This window comes from Aphis gossypii, unplaced genomic scaffold (assembly GCF_020184175.1).
Source record: "Aphis gossypii isolate Hap1 unplaced genomic scaffold, ASM2018417v2 Contig00604, whole genome shotgun sequence".
NCBI lineage: Eukaryota > Metazoa > Arthropoda > Insecta > Hemiptera > Aphididae > Aphis > Aphis gossypii.
The window spans coordinates 20,488-36,939 of NW_026083190.1; the positions used below are offsets into that span (position 1 = coordinate 20,488).

Consider the following 16,452-nt stretch of genomic DNA (forward strand, 5'->3'; position numbering starts at 1 on the left):
TTGAATATTTCACTGACAGTCACTATGCTCAAATTATTTTTATAGTGTACCTACATTGTGATTATCAAAAATCAAAATATTTAGTTAATTGTAATGGTATAAACTTAAAATATTATATTATATTTAATATAATAACCTATAATACCTCTCATTTCGTCAAGGTATGTTTACTTTTTAAATTTAAATTTGTTTAATAGTGGTTTCTGGTAATCTGGTTGTGAATGGAATATTAATTGTAGCCTGCACGTGTGATTTTTTTATTTTTTTATTATTATTATTTTTTTTCATTGAAATTGTTTTGTCGAAATAAAATATATTTTTTACAATAAATTATAAATTTCCAACTCCAACCGATGTGATTATGGGCAACTTCACTATGGACTAGAGTGCGACAGGGGTGGTCACTAGACATTTAAATGCAATAATTGAAAAAGCACAATGTATACGTAAGTATTATTAACAATGTTATACTCTTTTCGGTTAGAACTTAATTGGTATACATTGAGAGTTACAATTTTTGACACATTTGTCTTTGACTTACTAATTAACATAGTTCACCTACATTTTTAGGTCCTATAACCCTGAGGAAGCAGATTTAAAAAGGTGTATTTATTTATTAGTGCATGTCTGCATACGTTATGCTGGCTAGCATATCTGCCTGCTTCAACCTGCAACTCATTCACAACCAACTAGTCAACGTATAATAAGAACAGGTTCAATAAGAATAAATTTTTCGTTATATAAATAAATAAATTTTTAGTTTTTTTTTTTTTTTTTTACACCACGTTAAAAAAACGAAATGAAATATGTAATTTATACCAGCCCTAAAATTGAGTATAGTACGAAACATTTTGAATAGTTCAAAAAGATTAGTGTGTAGTATAACATTTAAAAGTATGTCATTTATTATAATAATAATATGTATAATTTTATATCTTCACATTTTTTTTTTCCAAACCACATATACACAGATACATTGTAAACAATATTTTGTGTTGTTACGTCTTATACACTTAATTATAGTTATTATTATTTTTTGTTATAATCAGCTTAGTTATAGTAAATGTACGGTATATACACGGAATATATTCTGTGGTATATATATATATAAACAAAAAATAGTTACTAGCTTTTTCTTACAGAGTTTAGTTGATATAAATAGTTATAAATTATGTTTTATTTTTTTAAAAAAAATAGTTTAATATACTTAACAAGAATTTACTTATTTAATATATATATATATAGAGTTTGTTTTACTTATTTATAATTTAAAGTATGATTGATTTTATATATTTTATGAATTATTGCTAAACAAAAATTTACTTATATATATTATTATATTACATTTATTTAATTATAATTTTAATAATGTGAACAATGTTACAAATTATAATTTTAGTAAGTACAGATTAGATAATGCCCTTTTTTTAAATTTTATTTGGTGTGAATTATAAACTTGAAAAGTGGTACAAATTATTTTTTTTAGATGTGGTGTAAATGAGAGATAGTTTTTACATTACCTTTTTTATATTTAAAATAAAAAAAATAAACGAATAAATATTTACCTATAATTTCAGAATTATAAAATGGAATCTCCTCAAATCGTATACCTCCGATCTTTGATTGAAGAATTACGGTATGTCGTATTCAGTGGCGGCGCGAACTTTTTTAGTCTTTGCAGCATATTGTATATTTTAAACATTTTGACCACCACCCCCTCATTGAACCAAAATAGGTATCAAAGTACTTCGGCACTTCACTCCCCCCCCCCCAACCTAGATTAAATTTTTTTCTGAATATCATATTATAGGCAACTATAAAATCTCAATAATTTCACATATTATTTATTTATTAATTAACTATAATTACATAATAAATATATAAAATAAATATACATGTTTCTTTCGTGTAGGTACATATTAATGTATAATTTAATTTTATAGATACATGTATACAATTATTTTTTAAAACTGCAGAAGTGGCATAATCACATTTATTTAAATATCAGCTTCTCTCTTAATAAATCTGATGACATAGCATACATGTTAATTGCTTCTTCATAATTGATACTTATATCTCTTTCACAGCTAAGAATCACCAGACTTTCCAATCGGTCTTGTCCAATGGTTGAACGTAGTCTAGTCTTAATTAATTTAACCTGTAATAAAATGTACATGAAACTATGAAAAACTATAACTTCAAAGTTCAAACTATTTTGATGAAACAAATAAAATAAATAATTATGTTAGTAACGCAAGATTACCTTTGAAAATGCTCTCTCTGCAGATGCAGATGAGGCAGGTATTGTCAGTAAACCTTTGTAAGCCAAGTATAAATTGGGGAAAGTTTGACTCAAATTGTAGTTAGATAAAACTTTAATAATTTGTTGTGATGTAATTGATTGTATTTTCTTCACTGTCACTATCGGTCGAACTTTGAGAGCATTCATTTTGTTCCTTAGAAATATTCTTATGCAACTGCTTGGGCAGCGTTGGACAGCTATCAAGTAAACCCTTTAATGATGAACTTAAAGTTAAATATTCATTTTTTAAATCGTTTATATTAATTCCAGGTAACCAATCCTCAATTTCATTAAATGCATCCTCTGGTAATGTCTTGTTTATACCATTACTATACTTCAATATTCGTTGAGGAGATAATAGACATAAGTCTTTTAATATTTCTCTTGACTGGTCGAATCTCGTAGAAATGGACATTATAATGGCATCAAGAACAATAAAGTATACTTCAGTTTTATAACGGTCAGTAGGTGATAAATATACTTCATCCACAGTAAGTTCTCCTGGCATAACTTTCCGCCGTCTTGGTCGGAGAACTTTAAACTCTGTCTCACGTACGTTATTTTTATTCACAAACAATTTGGTTTCGTCAACTAATTTCAAATATTCTTCGTCTGTTCTAAGACTTTGCAACCTTTTTCTGGAATCGTCGACTAGTGCTAATGCTTGTATAAAATCCAAGTTCTTGGACTGAAGGTATTTAGACAGTGGAGAAGTAATTGAAAATATTTTTTGTATAAAAATCATTGTAATAACAAACATATAAGAATTTATAGCTGTTTCTAAACCTTTTGCTTTTGACAATGAGTCACGATCAGAATCATCAGAAGTTTGCAAAAATTGTAATGTTTGTACTAATGCTTTATATTTTTCAAATAGTACAGTTAATGCTCTATCATGAGAAGTCCACCTAGTTGTCGAAAAATGTTTAAGACGACGTATAGGTTTATTTGGATAGTTCTTGTTTTGTAATTCTACACATTTTGCGGTTCTTTTGCGAGCTTTCATGTATTCATTTAATGCATGTACATCGCCGAAAAAGTTCCTTGATTCTAAACATATGTCACAAGTGTCTACAATGACTAAATTAAGTACATGTGCAAAGCACCATATATAAATTGCTCGTGGGTTATGGTTTTGTATATGTGTCCTCAAACCGGAATACACTCCTTGCATTGATGCAGCGCCATCATATCTTTGAGCACAAAGATGTTCTTTCCAGTTCAAATTATTATTTTCAGTTATATTACAAAAAACCTGAAACATGCCAAATCCAGATTCATCTTGGGTAGTTGTTAGAGCTAGAAGACGTTCATAGATTTCTCCATCAAAAACATATCTAATAACTAAGCAAAATTGCTCTAATTTTGATACGTCAGTAGTGGTATCAATTATTACAGAAAATATACCAGCTTTTTTAACTTCACTCAAAATTGTTGAATGAACAATATTTGATAATATACTTAATAGTTTGTTTTGGGTATCGTGTGATAAGAATGTAAGTCGATTTTGTTTGTGCTGTTCAATTGTATTTAAATGGTGCTGTAACGTTGGATGATACTTGGCAAACATTTTAATTAATTCTAAAAAGTTTCCTTGATTGGTTGAAAATGTTGATTCGTCATGACCTCACAGTGCAATATTCTGTCGAGCCATAAATATTAAAGAATCAATAATAACTCTAAGTATTTCCCTGTTTTCAGAAACTTGTATATTAGAACCTTGGATAATTTGTGCATCAATACGATTATGACTTTCATACAATGCTCTACTTAAAACAGATTGAATATGATCGTTGCAGCTTTCATGGTTTTCAATATTTCTTTTTATATTTCTATAATCTCCAGTTCCATCTGAGGCAATTGTAAGTTTTTGAGCTTTTGGCAAACCGAATATTTTACAAGTAGTACAAAATACTTTGTCAAGAGATGATGAGTATGATAGCCAAGAACGTTTGATAATTTCACCAGATGGCTGTGTTTTAAAATAATATTTTTCATGAAAACAACGTACACTGCCATGAGAGTCATTTGTTTTTGGAAACTGCCAGTTACTTAACTCCATAAGGGAAGGCTGACTAACACCAAGATTTAAGAAATAACCTTTTAAACCACTGGGTATCAACTTTGGCCATTTACCAGGATCACTATCAAACATTACTGTGGTCTTATCTATGATAAAAACAAAAATATATAAATTAAAAAAAAAAATAATCAAATAACAATAAGAAACTTCAACTAATAAAATAGATGTGTACTGTTAATCATGCTTTTTTAAATTTAGAGTTTATTTTAAGCAAAAATGTACAATGAACTGCCCTTGACTTTTTCTCTCAGAGACCCTAAATGAGAAGTATAAGTACCTATTCAGTCATTGACTAGTATTTGAATAAAATACTTTTTGTTACACAAATTAATTTTGTCAATGTAATTTTTATTTAATAGATTCCTACTGTTAGACGTTAGTTAAACTTTTTAATATAAACTATTTCAATTATTAAAACTATAAAAAAAAAAAAATATACCACTAAACTTAATAAAAAAAAAAAATGAATATCTACCAACTATCTACCTAATTACAAATTTATAAATAATATGTATACCTATTTAAAATTAATACCTGACAACGATGATTCAATATTCAAGTTTAATGATTCAATTTCAGTAGACATTTTTTTCGGCATTAAAATACTTATATCTTCTAAAGATTTAGTTGGCTTTTGCGTTGTTTTAACTACTAACTCAGGTTCTTCAACTATAAAATTTATAATTTTATTATTCAATAAAATAACTATCTTAATAATTTTTATACCTGACACCGATGATTCAATATTCAAGATTGATGATTCAGTTTCAGTACAAATTTTTCTTGGCAATAAAAGACTTAAATCTTAAAAATTTAAAACAAATTTTTAATAAACCGACAGTGAGCTGGAATTATTTATAAAAAAAAAAATGCATTTGCTAATTTAAAATTATATAATAATTAGGTAATTAAAGTTAATGCTGTAAGATTAAGTTTTAACTAACAATCATATTTAATATCTATATATAATTCACTAATCATTTTTACAATCACTACCTATATGAAAGAAAACATCACAGACAATATTTTATTACTAATAGGATAGATAGTGAAACAAAAAATTTTAAAAGGAAATTATTAATTTGCCCTCCCCTAGACAAATTTCTGCGGACACACTTGAGTGCAGGTTATTCTTAGAAGATAATTGCACTATTTGCACTTTGCTCTTTTTTATATAGTATTTGAAATGCTTCTTATAATTATTTTTTACAACTTTGCCATTAATTATAGGTTGATTTACATTAATATATAAATATATACCATTTAATTTATACTTAATCTAAACTTAAAAATTAGTTAAATTCCAATTACATTTTCTATTAAATACCTATATATTTTTTAAATTTTGGAAATAAAACAAAAATATACATGGTGTATTATTAATCGAAGTAGAAAATGCAGCGTTGGAAGTATTACATTGTTGATCAACTTAAATAGTTAAAAAATCATAATAATTAAAATAAAGTAGATAGGTACCTATATTAAACATTTTAGAAACTTTTGTATACATACCAATACAACTCTTTGGTTTTTTATTAAAAAATCTGTCCAAATTTCCTTTCTGTCTTTTATTGCACATTTGTGTTTTTTTTTTGACATGATTCAATATGTCGATTCCAGTTGGTATCATTTTGTTTAACATGTTCACGTTTACAATAATCACACAATACAGGTTTCATATTAAAAAAAAATAATTGATACTTAGTAAGAATTTTATAAATTATAAGAAATATATAAAATTTAAAATTTAAAATATTTATTAACTGCACGTCTGCACAAAACCACAGAATAATATTTAAAAAAAAGCTCTGAGCCAAACATTGTCTAGTACAGAACAAAACGTTTTGAGTTATGAATTATGATTATCGACTATCGATTAATTCAATACGTTTTAGAAATAATAAGTTATAATATAACTGTAACTGTATTAGTGTGTATATAATCAATGTTCAACCATACTATTTTTGTTATAGTAATGGTGGGATGGCGAGGGTCGCAGGCACAATCGATGTAAGATATTGGGATTTCCGTGGTTTTTATATAAATATATTACTATATTACTAAACATGTATAATAAATGTTATAGGGCTGAGTTTGTATTCTTAATTCTTATAATAATTGTTATTGGTCATTGGATTAGATAAAACAGAACTAAAATAACTACGACAGCACACGCATGTCGATACAGTGACATCGTAGTATACTAGCATACTCAATATTATATTATATTTTACTAATTATTATAATATTTGTCATGATATTTATGTTGAGATCTTACAATTATGCACCCACCCGGACCCGGATACCCACCCACCCACCCATTTCAGACATGAAGCAATTGCTTCAAATAATCCTGTATCCCGCCGCCACTGGCCGTATTATACTGGAATGTTAATTTATGGAACCAACCATATTCGGAATAATATTCGGAACAATATTCAGAAAAACAGTTATTTGAAAATAATGTATTGGGTTTAGTTTTGATTGGAATATATTGATCGGAACAGACAATTTCTAGAATTACGATACTTGGAACTAACATTTATTGGAATTATTTAATTTATAACAATCATTTATTGGGATTCTCAAATTTTGGGATACACATTAATTGGAATCATCAAATTTCAAATATTGATCGGAACAGACAATTGCTGGAATTATGATATTTGGAAACGACGTATAATTGGAATTATGTTATTTAAAACAATCATTTATTGGGATTTTCAATTTATAAAGTTCTACCAACTTAGAAAATGAAAATTCCCACCAATCTATCCGCAACTTGGTTTTTAATTCTTTGCATATACATTTTATCTAGAAATAATACACTATTGTATAACATAAAATTTACATAATACGCAAGCAGGTAAGTAGCCAAAAACTAAGTATGACTTATGAAAATCACATTTAAGGTAAACTGTTTAAATTTGTAATTTGTATACTGCATACAATAGTGAACATTTTGTTTAATTATCAATACCTACTAAAAAGTAAAAATAATTAAATAATAAATAAATTCATAGATATTAAAGAATTCTTTAATATCTATGAATAAATTAAATACAAATTATCAAAATTTAATCTTGTAGGTTATAATTATTATTTACATTATATAATATTATGAAATATGAATAGAATATAACCTCGATTATTTGCTGACTTTTATAAGTGGTAAATGGTAATCGTCTAAAATCTGAACCATGGTTACACTCTTCGACCATATATATACATATAGTTTATATGGTCGAAGGTTACACTTATTAATAATTCGTTAACATATTAAAAATCAATGATTATTTTATTTGATAAAGCGAATTTTGTATGGATTTTTGGTTTTTTTTATGATTTTTGAAAACTATCTATTTGACTACTAGAAAATTCATTACACCGGACCATTTAAATGAAATCTCCATAAAATTCTCTATCGATAAACTATAAATTTCCTCATTTCTCGTTCTCCTATGTAGGAAATTAATCTCATGCACAAACAGACGACCACAATAATTCTGAACTGAGTAATATTATAATATACATAACATACCTAATATTATAATATACATTTGTCATTTGCTAATTTAGTATACATTTATACCTATTGTCAGCGTTTTAGATTTTAAGACATGTCATATTATAACAAAATACATTTAATTATAAGCATTTTTGAGACGTATACATCATTACCCAACTGTGATGATTGAAATATAAGTTCATAAATTATATAAACACTTGCTCATGTTTAACACTCTTAAAAAGATTTAATACTGATGTCGTTATATGAATAGGTAACCAGGCGCGGACTGGCAGGGATGCTACAGCATCCCTTGCCCTAAAATATATTTTTATTTTTTATCATACAACTGAAGAATTTAAAGTAATTTAATATTATACTATTTGAATGTTTGTTGTAACTTAATATATATTTACGTTTTTTCAATACTTTATTTAAACAAAATAAAATATTTTAATACTTTATAAATAATTTACATATTTTAAATTTGCCCTTTAAATTATGTAGCATTCCGTGCCCTTTTTTACCAATCCACGACTGTAGGTAACTACTTCTAAATAAGCTACTGGCGTCAAGGCCGTAACTGAAAAAAAATTTCGGGGGGGGGAGTCCAACATTTTTTTTTAAATATAAACGCTAAAAATGTATAGTGGATAAACTATATTCACCACTAAAATATTTCTACTTTTAAAATGTTTGGGAGGAGTCCGGACCCTTGGACCCTCCCCCAAGTTACGGCCTTAACTGGCGTAGACTGTTGTATGCTGCTAGCATAATTACCATATGCGAACAAACGAATGTAAAAATGTAATTGTTTTTAAAGTTCAATAAATCGTTTATAAGTTGTAGATGACGTTCACATAAAATAATATTATACTTTAAGTTACCAAACGTTTCGATTTAAGCCCTTCTAAAACGTACTCCCGGAGTCGGGGGGTCTTCGAACTTCAGGGAACTAGTCTAGAGACACTTCTGCTCCGATCCTTGAAGATTTCATAACGATAGCACTTTTATTGAAGGATTTAGGTTTTTCAAATTCGTATTTTATCATAAGCCCATAATCATTCAATACAAGTGCTTTCTTTATGAAATCTTCAAGGATCGGAGCAATCAACCCTCGAAATCATATTTTTGTTTTCGAAAAAGTCGTGTGTCGATCTAAAGATTGACAAATTGGCAAAATAAAAATGCACGCCAATTTTTTTTTTCAAAAATTAAAATTTCGTTAGCCACCAATATAATTGAGTAAAAAATTATTTTTTGAGCTGGGAAATGATCTAGAGTCGTATCTTATTCGACACCAGGGTCGTCATTTCAACTTTTTTATTGTTGAAGCCAAAATTTTTGCAGGCCTTCCAAATCATTACCAGGCAACATGGGAAATTTTTTTTTCTGGTGGATAAGGGGGTGGGGTTAAGTGGTGACAAAAACAACTGAAAATTTTTTGTTTAATTTATTTAATATGTCACCTATATTAGTATGAAAACATCACAATATTACTTTTTTTGAAGAAGTATGTTTAGGTACTTTTAATGAATTTATATTATATTGCTGATACCAGTGGTATTTGGTAAGTAAATTTATGGATATAAAGCACTTAATAATACTTATCCCGTTATCCGAACCTAATAACCTATACATATTTCTCCCTGCACACTCAAAATAAATAATATAGCTAAACCTGAAATTTGTTTTATTGGTTTCCTTGTTCAAAATGACACAATATACTTAATTCATATTTCTAAATTTTTCTACTTCTAATTTTAATTTAACAACTTAAATTTAATTTAAAACAAACCATTTAGTTACATAAATAAAAACATTGATTGTCATAAAGCAATAATTATTTAATACATATTATATTACATTAGCAGATATCTTCGATTTTTCAACTTTGAAAATGAATCTACAGCATCATTTAGATTAATTTTATTTAAAAGATTAATAATTATTATTTATTTTTTATTAACTTTAATTTTATTATATTTATATAAAGAAATAAAAAGACTGTAATAATATTGTGATTTATAAACCAATTAACGAACTAAGTAGAAGTTCAATTGTTTTTTATTATTATTATTATGATTTATGAATTTTAAATAAATTCTCAGGAATGTGCATTATAGAAATGTTGTAAGCTATTTGAAGGGTTTTGTTTTTTAATGTTTTAATAATATAGGTATTATATTATACATGTTTCAATTAGATTCATATATATTTTCCTATGTAACCGTTTAACTCGTATAAGTGGGAAATATATTACCATTGCCCATTTGGTAAATCCCATGGTCGTAAAGAGGGGCAAAGGGAACTATTTTCCACCCACCACTTTTCCAACAATACAAAACAAATAAAAAAATTGTCAATATTTTTCCCAAAATCAAAATACTTCATATAGTGCATGTACCTATACCAATTTTCAGAACATTCAGATGATTTTTTTTGTTCTGCCCTATAAAGGGTTATTATAACGAGTAGGGAGATACCGAAGTGTGATAAGAAATCTATACCAGCATATTATTTCTACAGATATATTATATTATTTATATTATTATTATTTTATATTATGTCTATGATATAAGTGATTTAACCCCACTAATACATTATTACACTGATCATTTTAGGAAATAAAACACATTAGTAGGTACCTATAATAATTTTTTTTTTTAAATACTGAAAAAATATAAAAAATATAATATTATATAATATATGAATATTATAACACTTTGGTATATCGGCGCTTATATTTATTGCTGGCAGTCCAAAGAAGGCGTTTTTCAAAAATTTTGGTGCAAATGTACACCCTGCACCCCCCCCCCCCACCCAAATGACGCCCCTGTTCGACACTAAAAAGTCTAATAACATATATTCAATGGCTTACGAAATTACGAGACTATCGTAATAATATGAAATTGCAGTCAAATTGCCATTACAAAACACTTTTTAAATGTATTCCTTGTTCTAAGTCATTTTCATAGTAAAAAGTGATTTTTTTTTTTTAAATTCGTTCCTTAACTTAACAAGTTTAAATATTGAACTATTAGACTATTTTTAATGTTCATTTCATTTCAAAAAATAAATTACGAGATAAAAATATTCAACCTAAATATATCTTTTATACAATTTCTTATTGTACAATTCTATTTTATTATATAAGTAGTTACACAATAAGTACACAATAAAATTAAAATATTCAAGTAAATTTTCACCAAACTCTGAGGGAAAGAATATTAAAAATCAAATTTTGACACAAATAGATGACTTTTATCATGATAACGAATACATTGGAATAAAACCAACAGAGGAAATAACTTTTGATATCGGGATTGATCAAGTAGATTTTAGGACAACCATATTCAGTAATGCAACAATATGTTTTAACGTAGCAAACAGTATAGGACCTTTATTGGGATTTGAAAAAAAAAATTATGAACCACACTTGCAATACATTGATGGTCATCGTTCAAAGAAAGTGGTAAATTTAAACAGCGTTAATTCAATAAAAGTAATGTGCAATATAGCTCAAGGTTCATTCAACAACCACATGCCAAGTCATTCAATTTATGAGTTTTCTCCTACTGAGAACATAGGGACGAAGCTGATTCAATCTCCAACTAACCTAATATATTATAAATTAAATAAAACAAATATCGATTTAATAACTATACAATTAGTTGATCAAGATCATAATCCGATAAACAATTTAGGTGAAAAATTAGTAATCGATCTACATATTAAACGTTACGGATCTTAAGATGGAATTAAAATTTAATATAAGCCCATTACAAAAGATAAATCTTGCTAGTCATATAACTAAAGCGTTACCGGTAACATCGAATAAAGTAAAAAAAATAACAACGAAAAATAAAACAATTTTAAAGGCTTTAGGTTATAAATTAAAGCAGAATGCCAGAAAGTGATATTTTAAATATAAGTTCACCGTTTGAAACCGATTCTAAAATTACGAAAATCAAATATCATTCATATACACCGTATACAACTTCATTTAATAATAATGATGAAATACGTATATCAATCCAACAAACAGATGTTTATCCGTATCTGAATGAAAGCTTTATATATTTAGAAGGTCATATCAGATGCTGGAAAAGTAAAACTTACTAATAACGGTTTTTCCTATCTCTTTGAACAAATACGACTTGAAATCAATGGAATAGAAGTAGATAGAGTGTTTTTTACTGGTACAGCGGAGAAAAAAAAGTTTGAGGGGAAAAATCCCCCTTAAAATTTTACAATCTCCGGAGTCAAAAGTGCGCAGAACATACATTATGGTTTTTGAAAATCAGTGTTTTTTTACTGGTACAGCGGAGAAAAAAAAGTTTGAGGGGGAAAATCCACCTAAAAATTTTAAAATCACCGCAGTCTGATAGAGCGGAGAAAAAAAAAGTTTGAGGGGAAAAATCCCCCTTAAAAATTTGCAATCTCCGCAGTCAAAAGTGCGCAGAACATACAAATGTATACTACTTGTATTATCATCGTTTATTATCTATAATATCTTAGTATATCTGTGGGAATAATATAACAATAATATTATGCTGCCAGACGCCCAGACTGGCAATAATAGTAATTGTCTTTATTCAATTTATTCGATATTCATGTTTACGTTGTCGTTGATAGCATTGTCCTATCCAATAACTGAAACTTCCACAACGACAGACGCTGAAATATTCGCCGCAATCACACGTATTAATGACCTATTTTGTTTGATTATAATATTTATTGTAGTACTTACAATATTTCGTGTTAAATACGTTAATAGGTACTGTGAAAATTGCTACTTAGTATATACCTACTATAATATTATAGTTTATTGAATTTTAAATAATGAATTTTAAAGACAAATTAAAAAAATATGTGTTTGATGCCAAAAAAGTAAGTAAAATTTAATATTAATATTTTATTTATTTAAAAAAGCTAGGTACCATTATTGATGTCTTGATGGATGATTTTAATTTTGAAATATATAGTAAATTAATATCATTATTCATTGTCAAATCATTTATTAAAATGTAAAAGTATTTAATTGTCTACCCATATTAATAAATATGTATTAAAATATCTAAAATAATAAATTAAATTTAGATATTTTAGTTAGTTACCTACCTATGTTTTTAAATAAAATTACAAACATTAAACCTTTAAAACATAAACAAAATTATTTTAATAAATCAAGACACAATCATAACTATTCAATAAGAAAACTAATTTGACTGTCGAATAGATTTTATTAGTTTACTTTACACTTGTTCACAAAATTATAATTACAAAACACCACCGATGGCCTCGCTGGCACACGTCGGGGCTACGACTGACTGACTAAAATACAGGGCGCTAGCTCCACACCACCACCCGAACGCTCCCTGTCGGCATAAATTTTATCACTCGGCCGTCCTGACCCTCTGTTGTCCCCAACAGGACTAGGTAGTCAACTCTTACCATAACAACTAAATTATACAGTTCATACCTTAATATAATACTAATAGAAACTTGACATCTCTTGAATAATACAATGAATAAGTGCTAGCAACAAATACTAGTCAAGGCTAACAAACGATATCATTAAAAAAAAACTGATACTTAACAATAACTTGACACAATATATAATAATAATTAGGGAATCATTTGTTCACCCAATTAACCAACTGAAATCACAATTAATAATAATGAGAATTGATGTCATACCAATAACAAGGTTTTACATATACATATTAATCAACTAGTAATACACTAATCAATAAAAATCAACACAATATAAATTATTTAAATAATGGTATCCTACCCAACAATGAGAATTTACTCCAACACAATCAGTAGAGCTGGTATTATACCCATAATACAATTTAATTTTATACATAATCAGCATGCCAAGCTGGCGGCTTCCTCTTCCTCCGAGCCCTACCTCGCTCCATCATCTCCACCCTCATTCCTTCCTTGTCCAAAGCTGGTCCTGTTTCGTCGTTCACGTCTTCTTCTTCCAACGGATCTTCCTCCTTGTAGATGCGCCATGATTTTAGCTGAGACACATGCGTTGTTGTTGCGAACCTGCTGTTCTTCCCTTTATCCAGCTCAGCAACTCGATACGTATCTCCTGGCAAAGCTTCGACAACGACCAGCGGTCCCCTGTAACGGTCTTGAAGTTTAGTCGACTCACCCGAGACTGTTGGTACCCTTTTCATGACTACTATTTCACCAACTACATAGTGGGTGTTATTATGTCGATGCTGGTCGTATCTGGTCTTGTCCTTCATCTTTTTAGACTCTAGCTGCTCGCGGACCTCCTCCCACAATCCTTCAGGGGGTTCCCAGTCGTCAACAGTCTTAGACAACGCCCTTAGAGCTCCCTGATGGAACCTGGGACGGTACCCATGTAGCACCTCGAAAGGTGTCCTGCTGCTGACCTTGCTCTCACTGTTATTGATGGCATTTTGGACTTCAGAGAGAACAGCGTCCCAATCCTTGCCCTCCTCCGTGCAAGTCATTAAGGCGGCCATCAGCACGCTGTGTGTGCGCTCCACCTGCCCGTTGGCTTGCGGATGTCGGGTTGACGTTAGAATGTGCTGGATCCCTAGACTGTTGCAGTATTCTTCAAACTTGTGAGAGGTGAAGCAAGTTCCCCTGTCAGTGATCATCCTCCGTGGCAGCCCATATGTATTCACGAACAGCTCATCGCAACCTAATGTCTCATCCGAGCTGGTACTAGCTACAGCATAAAATATCACAAACTTAGTGAGATTGTCCACCAATGTCAATACATACTTGTAGCCCCTCGGAGTAGTTATCAGTGGTCCTACGTGGTCCAGATACACTGTGTCAAAGGGTCTTTTACCAACCGTTATCGCATGTAGAAGTCCTGGTTAATTCCCTCTCGGTCCTTTGACTAGTAAACACTCCATGGACATCTTGATATGGAATTTTACATACCTCCACATGCGCACAAACCAAAAATCTTGCAGTATGTTTGCTACCGTACGGTCCGTTGCCGGATGCCCCTTCAGGTCATGGGCTGCAACCACCAAGCTTTTCCGCATCGCCCTTGGCATCACAAATAGCAGCTTGCCATTAAACTTCCGGTACAACAATCCGCCTTCCATCACAAAGTTTTTGTCCTTTGATCCAGGATGGTCCCGGCTGTCTTCCACAGTTCGGATCAACCTTGACAACTCTTCGTCTGCAGTCTGACACATTCGGACCTTATCTTCAACCGTGAGTAGGACACACACCTCCCATCTATCTCTCAACTCCAAATCGACAGGAATCTCGTTTCCAGCGACAGAGTTAATCGGGGCTCTGGACAGAGCATCGACATGACTCATACGGGTTCCAGGTCGGTACTTGACTGAGAAGTCGAATTCTTGCAGTATATCATGCCAGCGGGCAACCTGAGCATTCGTCGCCTTGAACGAATTAAAATACACCAAAGCCTGACAATCTGTATAAACTATAAAATATAAGCCTAGTAGGAACTGCCGTAACTTGTTAATCGCCCAGACTACACACATTAGCTCCAATTTGCTGGAATGATATTTCGACTCAGCCTCACTTGTTTCTTACTTGCACAATATATCAATCTCAGCGGTTCTCCTTCCTCCTTGGATTGCAACAGCATTGCACCAAGTCCTACAGAACTAGCATCAGTATGCAGTTCTGTGACGACAGCTTTTTGCTCAAACATCCCAAGAACAGGTGGTCGTGTTAGTTCATCCTTCAACACCCGGAACGCGTTCGTTTGTTCTTCACGCCATGAAAATTCCACGTTCTTTCTTGTCAGTCGCGTAAGTGGTTCAGCCACAACCGCATATCTCTCCACAAATCTGCGAAAAAAACTAGTAAGCCCCAAAAACCGCTTCAACGACGTCACGTCTTCCGGGGTAGGAAATTCTGAAATTGCCCTCGTCTTCAGTTCGCCAGGTTGTATACGTCCATCGCCAATTATAAACCCCAAGAACTCGATCCTTCTCGCGCCAAAAACGCACTTTGATGGCTTGAGGGTCAAACAAGCATTCCTCAAACGATCGAATACCATGCGCAATTTTCCCAACATGTCCGGCCAGTCATGCGCGTCTATGACCATATCGTCTAAATAATTTCGAACAGTCTTACCGTGAAACGGTCCCAAGACATGTCGCATTAAACGAGTAAACTCCGCCACTGCCCCAGATAATCCGAACGGCATGCGGGTAAACTGTCCGGTAGTATCTTCAGTTATAAATGCAGTTTTCGCCGACGCGTCTTCCGTTAACGGTATTTGCAAATAACCACTAGCTAGATCAAGTTGGGCAAACAGTCTGCTATTTCCCAACGACTGCAACTGTTCGTTCATATCAGGTAACGGACTTCCCGAGTTGCCGCAAGGTCTGTTTGTTCAGCCGTCTGTAATCAACACAAAGTCTATGCTTACCCGCGCCCTGCTTGACAAGAAGTACAGGACTGGCATAAGGAGATCTGGTTTCCGTCACCAACCCACAGCGCTTCCAATCACTGACGATCCTGTCTATTTCTGCTCTATCAGCCGCGGTAGTTTTATACGGTTTGCACATC

The 16,452-nt window shown here is 30.6% G+C and overlaps 1 pseudogene; it reads right to left on the reverse strand.

The window, feature by feature from the left end:
- Positions 1 to 1,993: 1,993 nt before the first annotated feature.
- LOC126554803 (uncharacterized) lies at positions 1,994 to 3,308 on the reverse strand (annotated as a pseudogene).
- Positions 3,309 to 16,452: the final 13,144 nt, after the last annotated feature.